The 7,188-nt window shown below is 50.7% G+C and overlaps 1 pseudogene; it reads left to right on the plus strand.

Annotated features, from left to right (window-relative positions):
• Nucleotides 1-1,451: 1,451 nt before the first annotated feature.
• The window catches only part of LOC135533618 (actin-related protein 2/3 complex subunit 1A-B-like), a 10,637-nt pseudogene continuing 4,900 nt past the window's right edge, over nucleotides 1,452-7,188 (plus strand).

The following is a 7,188-nucleotide window of genomic DNA, read 5'->3' on the forward strand; positions in this document are numbered from 1 at the left end:
TCGATTCCAGGCTGTATCACAGCGGTCTAAGGCACTGCATCTCAGTGCTAGAGGGAGTCACTACAGACCCTAGATCCATTCCAGGGGTATCACAGTGGTCTGAGGAACTACAGACCCTGGTTCGATTCCAGGCTGTATCACAGCGGTCTAAGGCACTGCATCTCAGTGCTAGAGGAGTCACTACAGACCCTAGATCCATTCCAGGCTGTATCACAGCGGTCTGAGGAACTACAGACCCTGGTTCGATTCCAGGCTGTATCACAGCGGTCTAAGGCACTGCATCTCAGTGCTAGAGGAGTCACTACAGACCCTAGATCCATTCCAGGCTGTATCACAGTGGTCTGAGGAACTACAGACCCTGGTTCGATTCCAGGCTGTATCACAGCGGTCTAAGGCACTGCATCTCAGTGCTAGAGGAGTCACTACAGACCCTAGATCCATTCCAGGCTGTATCACAGTGGTCTGAGGAACTACAGACCCTGGTTCGATTCCAGGCTGTATCACAGCGGTCTAAGGCACTGCATCTCAGTGCTAGAGGAGTCACTACAGACCCTAGATCCATTCCAGGCTGTATCACAGCGGTCTGAGAAACTACAGACCCTGGTTCGATTCCAGGCTGTATCACAGCGGTCTAAGGCACTGCATCTCAGTGCTAGAGGAGTCACTACAGACCCTAGATCCATTCCAGGCTGTATCACAGCGGTCTGAGGAACTACAGACCCTGGTTCGATTCCAGGCTGTATCACAGCGGTCTAAGGCACTGCATCTCAGTGCTAGAGGAGTCACTACAGACCCTAGATCCATTCCAGGCTGTATCACAGTGGTCTGAGGAACTACAGACCCTGGTTCGATTCCAGGCTGTATCACAGCGGTCTAAGGCACTGCATCTCAGTGCTAGAGGAGTCACTACAGACCCTAGATCCATTCCAGGGTGTATCACAGTGGTCTGAGGAACTACAGACCCTGGTTCGATTCCAGGCTGTATCACAGCGGTCTAAGGCACTGCATCTCAGTGCTAGAGGAGTCACTACAGACCCTAGATCCATTCCAGGCTGTATCACAGTGGTCTGAGGAACTACAGACCCTGGTTCGATTCCAGGCTGTATCAGCGGTCTAAGGCACTGCATCTCAGTGCTAGAGGAGTCACTACAGACCCTAGATCCATTCCAGGCTGTATCACAGCGGTCTGAGAAACTACAGATCCTAGATCCATTCCAGGCTGTATCACAGTGGTCTGAGGCCCTACAGACCCTGGTTCGATTCCAGGCAGTCCCATAGGACGGCTGAGGCGTCATTGTTACTAATAATTTGTTCTGAACTGACTTGTCTCGTTAAATAAAGGTGAAATAAAAATCTCCTAGACTCGGTTCATTAGCTGCCAGGGGCAGCCTTCAACAAAGAGCGGGGTTTGTCTGACATCCATCTGAATGTAGCTGAAGCTTCTTCGGTTCCGCTCCTGACAACCCTGGACGGATTCGTGTCGACTGCCCAGAGTCCGCGAATTCAAGTCCGCTGTCTCCCGTGATCAGCAAATCTGTCGTTTCCGAATAATAATAACACGAGGACGAGCCAGAAGCTCTGTTAAAACCAAGGTAAGATCACAGTCAGCATGCGGACTGGGGAAGTGGGGAGCGGGGGAAGGCTCGTAGGAAAGGTTGAGGCTTTGGTTCAAGAGAGGAGGCCTTCGTTTTTTTATACGGCGAGATTAAAATGTTATTTTCGTAGCACATTTTTATCGTTCGTAATCTTGTTGATCTTTTTTTTGTATGGGACATTGAAGTATAGATAAATGACTAGATATGTATTGTTTTGCTAACTAGTTTAGCTATCGTAACGTTACGTGCGAAAAAATCTGGACGAGTTATTTAGGGAACATTAAGGGATTGTCTGTAAAACTCACACCTTGCTCCTAAATACAGAACTAACTCTTTAATAACACGAGTATGTCCTGTTATATTGTATAAAACGCTGTTATTCATTCACGTCTAACAGTTTTGTGAAATGTAAGATACATATTATTCTACCAAACAGGTACTAGCAGCTCGCCGTGGAGCTGAATTGATTCGGGCTGATAACGAGCTGAGTCATGTTGTTGAATTTCTATGGGGGTTTTCTCTCTCTTGTCTCTCTGTTTGTCTCTCTGTTTGTCTCTCTGTTTGTCTCTCTGTTTGTCTCTCTGTTTGTCTCTCTGTCTGTCTCTGTCTCTCTTTGTCTCTGTTTCTCTCTCTGTGTAGCCGGTGACCAGTGAGACTGACCACCCAACTCCCATCAACATGTCACTGCACCAGTTTCTGCTTGAGCCCATCACCTGTCACGCCTGGAACCGGGACAGAACCCGTAATGACCAATGCTTTATTCTATGAAAAATCACATACTTTAAATATACACACATACAACGTCAAAACGTATCGAAAACACATCCACAGTTCATCTAAATGTTTATCCACCGACTCTTCTGTGATCTGGCCTTCTTACTCCCCTCCTCCTCTCATCCTCCTCTAATTCATCCTCCTCCTCCTCTTTCTTCTTCTTTCTACTTCTTCCTTTCTTCTTCCTCCTTCTCTCCCTGTAGAGATCGCCATCAGTCCCAACAACCATGAGGTTCACATCTATCAGAAGAGCGGTAACCAGTGGGTGAAGAGTCATGAACTGAAGGAGCACAATGGACACATCACAGGGTAGACGAGGCACAGGAAATGACATCACAGGAATAGATTAAAACACATTTTTTTTTTTAAACAACGTCTGGACATTGATGATGTTTTTTCAGAGGCTTTACATTGACTCTCTCTCCTCCTCTCCCCTCTCTCTCCCTCTCTCCCTCTCCAGGTATCGACTGGGCCCTCAAGTCCGACCGTATCGTGACGTGCGGAGCGGACCGTAACGCCACGTCTGGTCTTCTGAAGGACGGCGTCTGGAAGCCCACGCTGGTCATCCTGAGGATCAACAGAGCTGCTACTCTCGTCAAGTGGTCTCCTCTGGAGAACAAGTTCGCTGGGCAGCGGCCAGACTCATATCAGTCTGCTACTTCGAGTCTGACAACGACTGGTGAGGAGGAAATGGTTAATCTAAATAGTTATAAAAGCTAAATAGTTTGGTACTCGTTAAATGTGTGTGTGTGTCAGTGAGGGTGGGTGGAGGAGGGGTTGAGAGAGAGAGAGAGAGAGAGGGAGAAGCAGGCTAAATAGTTGTGTACTCTTTAAATGTGTGTGTTTGTGTCAGGTGGGTGAGTAAGCACATCAAGAAGCCGATCCGTTCCACCGTCCTCAGTCTGGACTGGCATCCGAACAACGTGCTGCTGGCGGCTGGATCCTGTGACTTCAAATGCAGGTAGAGAGAGAGACCGCCAGAGACCATGTTTCAGCCTCATCAGTAGAGAGAGACCGTCAGAGACCATGTTTCAGCCTCATCAGTAGAGAGAGAGACCGTCAGAGACCATGTTTCAGCCTCATCAGTAGAGAGAGACCGTCAGAGACCATGTTTCAGCCTCATCAGTAGAGAGAGACCGTCAGAGACCATGTTTCAGCCTCATCAGTAGAGAGAGAGACCGTCAGAGACCATGTTTCAGCCTCATCAGTAGAGAGAGAGACCGTCAGAGACCATGTTTCAGCCTCATCAGTAGAGAGAGGACCGTCAGAGACCATGTTTCAGCCTCATCAGTAGAGAGAGACCGCCAGAGACCATGTTTCAGCCTCATCAGTAGAGAGAGGACCGTCAGAGACCATGTTTCAGCCTCATCAGTAGAGAGAGAGACCGTCAGAGACCATGTTTCAGCCTCATCAGTAGAGAGAGAGCCGTCAGAGACCATGTTTCAGCCTCATCAGTAGAGAGAGAGCCGTCAGAGACCATGTTTCAGCCTCATCAGTAGAGAGAGAGACCGTCAGAGACCATGTTTCAGCCTCATCAGTAGAGAGAGAGACCGTCAGAGACCATGTTTCAGCCTCATCAGTAGAGAGAGAGACCGTCAGAGACCATGTTTCAGCCTCATCAGTAAGAGAGAGACCGTCAGAGACCATGTTTCAGCCTCATCAGTAGAGAGAGAGACCGGCCAGAGACCATGTTTCAGCCTCATCAGTAGAGAGAGAGAGACCGTCAGAGACCATGTTTCAGATAGAGAGATCAGGTCTGGATCAGGGTCTGTTTTCACACAGCGTCTCTCAGTAGGAGTGTTGAATCTAGGATCAGGGCCTGTTTTCACACAGCGTCTCTCAGTGGGAGTGTTGAATCTAGGATCAGGGTCTGTTTTCACACAGCCTCTCCTCAGTTGGAGTGTTGAATCTAGGATCAGGGCCTGTTTTCACACAGCGTCTCTCAGTGGGAGTGTTGAATCTAGGATCAGGGCCTGTTTTCACACGTCTCAGTTGGAGTGTTGAATCTGTGATCAGGGTCTGTTTTCACACAGCCTTCAGTGGGAGTGTTGAATCTAGGATCAGGGTCTGTTTTCACACAGCGCTCTCTCAGTAGGAGTGTTGAATCTAGGATCAGGGTCTGTTTTCACACAGCGTCTCTCAGTTGGAGTGTTGAATCTAGGATCAGGGCCTGTTTTCACACAGCGTCTCTGTGGGAGTGTTGAATCTAGGATCAGGGCCTGTTTTCACACAGCGTCTCTCAGTGGGAGTGTTGAATCTAGGATCAGGGCCTGTTTTCACACAGCGTCTCTCAGTGGGAGTGTTGAATCTAGGATCAGGGCCTGTTTTCACACAGCGTCTCTCAGTGGGAGTGTTGAATCTAGGATCGGGGTCTGTTTTCACACAGCGTCTCTCAGTAGGAGTGTTGAATCTAGGATCAGGGTCTGTTTTCACACAGCGTCTCTCAGTAGGAGTGTTGAATCTAGGATCAGGGTCTGTTTTCACACAGCGTCTCTCAGTGGGAGTGTTGAATCTAGGATCAGGGCCTGTTTTCACACAGCGTCTCTGTGGGAGTGTTGAATCTAGGATCAGGGTCTGTTTTCACACAGCGTCTCTCAGTGGGAGTGTTGAATCTAGGATCAGGGCCTGTTTTCACACAGCGTCTCTCAGTGGGAGTGTTGAATCTAGGATCAGGGTCTGTTTTCACACAGCGTCTCTCAGTGGGAGTGTTGAATCTAGGATCAGGGCCTGTTTTCACACAGCGTCTCTCAGTGGGAGTGTTGAATCTAGGATCAGGGCCTGTTTTCACACAGCGTCTCTCAGTGGGAGTGTTGAATCTAGGATCAGGGTCTGTTTTCACACAGCGTCTCTCAATTGGAGTGTTGAATCTAGGATCAGGGCCTGTTTTCACACAGCGTCTCTCAGTGGGAGTGTTGAATCTAGGATCAGGGCCCTTCTGTCCTCTTATTCATTAAGACTGAACCAGCAATTCTCCTCTCAGAGACGCTTGATCAATAGTTATTGATCAATAGTTATTGATCAGTAGTTATTGATCAGTAGGTATTGATCAGTAGGTATTGATATGTACAGCCCCTGATCAGTAGGTATTGATACGTGCAGCCCCCTGATCAATAGGTATTGATACGTACAGCCCCTGATCAATAGGTATTGATACGTACAGCCCCTGATCAGTAGGTATTGATACGTTGCAGCCCCCTGATCAATAGGTATTGATACGTGCAGCCCCCTGATCAATAGGTATTGATACGTGCAGCCCCCTGATCAATAGGTATTGATACGGACAGCCCCCTGATCAGTAGGTATTGATACGTGCAGCCCCCTGATCAGTAGGTATTGATACGTACAGCCCCTGATCAGTAGGTATTGATACGTACAGCCCCCTGATCAGTAGGTGACGATGCGTACAGCCCCTGATCAGTAGGTATTGATCGCGCAGCCTGATCCAGTAGGTATTGATCGTGCAGCCCCTGATCCAGTAGGCATTGATGCGTGCAGCCCCCTGATCAGTAGGTATTGATACGTGCAGCCCCCTGATCAGTAGGTATTGATACGTGCAGCCCCCTGATCAGTAGGTATTGATACGTGCAGCCCCCTGATCAGTAGGTATTGATACGTGCAGCCCCCTGATCAGTAGGTATTGATACGGACAGCCCCCTGATCAATAGGTATTGATACGTGACAGCCCCCTGATCCAGTAGGTATTGATACGTGACAGCCCCTGATCAATAGGTATTGATACGGACAGCCCCCTGATCAGTAGGTATTGATACGTGCAGCCCCCTGATCAATAGTTATAATATATTGCACCCCCCTCTCTTCCCCCAGGGGTGTTCTCGGCCTACATCAAGGAGGTGGAGGAGAAGCCGGGCCCCACCCCTGGGGTCAAGATGCCGTTTGGGGCGGTGCTGGCTGAGTTTGGGGGTGCTGGGGGGGAGGATGGGTCCACTCTGTGTCCTTCTCCTCCTCTGGTAACAGACTGGCCTGGGTCTCACACGACTCCACTGTTACTGTGGTGGACGGTACCAAAGGGATCCACGTGAGTCTCTCTGGGGGGAAGAGTCTCTCTGGGGGGAAGAGAGTCTCTCTGGGGGGGTAAGAGTCTCTCTGGGGGGTAAGAGTCTCTCTGGGGGGGGGGGGGGAAGAGTCTCTCTGGGGGAGAGTCTCTCTGGGGGGGAAGAGTCTCTGGGGGGAAGAGTCTCTCTGGGGGTGGGGGGGGAGAGTTCTCTGGGGGGGAAGAGCCCTCTGGGGGGGGGGGGGGGGGAAGAGCCTCTCTGGGGGGAAGAGTCTCTCTGGGGGGAAGAGTCTCTGGGGGGGAAGAGTCTCTCTGGGGGAAGAGTCTCCTCTGGGGAAAAGAGTCTCTCTGGGGGAAAGAGTCTCTCTGGGGGGAAAGAGTCTCTCTGGGGGGGAAAGAGTCTCTGGGGGAAAGAGTCTCTCTCTGGGGGGGAAAGAGTCTCTGGGGGGGGAAGAGTCTCTGGGGGGGGAGTCTCTCTGGGGGGGGAAGAGTCTCTGGGGGGGAAAGTCTCTCTGGGGGAAGAGTCTCTCTGGGGGAAGAGTCTCTCTGGGGGGAAGAGTCTCTCTGGGGGGGGAAGAGTCTCTCTGGGGGGGATAGTCTCTCTGGGGGGGAAGAGTCTCTGGGGGGGGATAGTCTCTCTGGGGGGGGGGAGAGTCTCTCTGGGGGGGGGAAGCCTCTCTGGGGGGAAGAGTCTCTGGGGGGAAGAGTCTCTCTGGGGGGAAGAGCCTCTCTCTGGGGGGAGAGTCTCTCTGGGGGGGTAAGAGTCTCTGGGGGGAAGAGTCTCTCTCTGGGGGGGAAGAGTCTCTC

This window comes from Oncorhynchus masou, unplaced genomic scaffold (genome assembly GCF_036934945.1).
Source record: "Oncorhynchus masou masou isolate Uvic2021 unplaced genomic scaffold, UVic_Omas_1.1 unplaced_scaffold_2521, whole genome shotgun sequence".
Classification (NCBI taxonomy): Eukaryota; Metazoa; Chordata; class Actinopteri; order Salmoniformes; family Salmonidae; genus Oncorhynchus; species Oncorhynchus masou.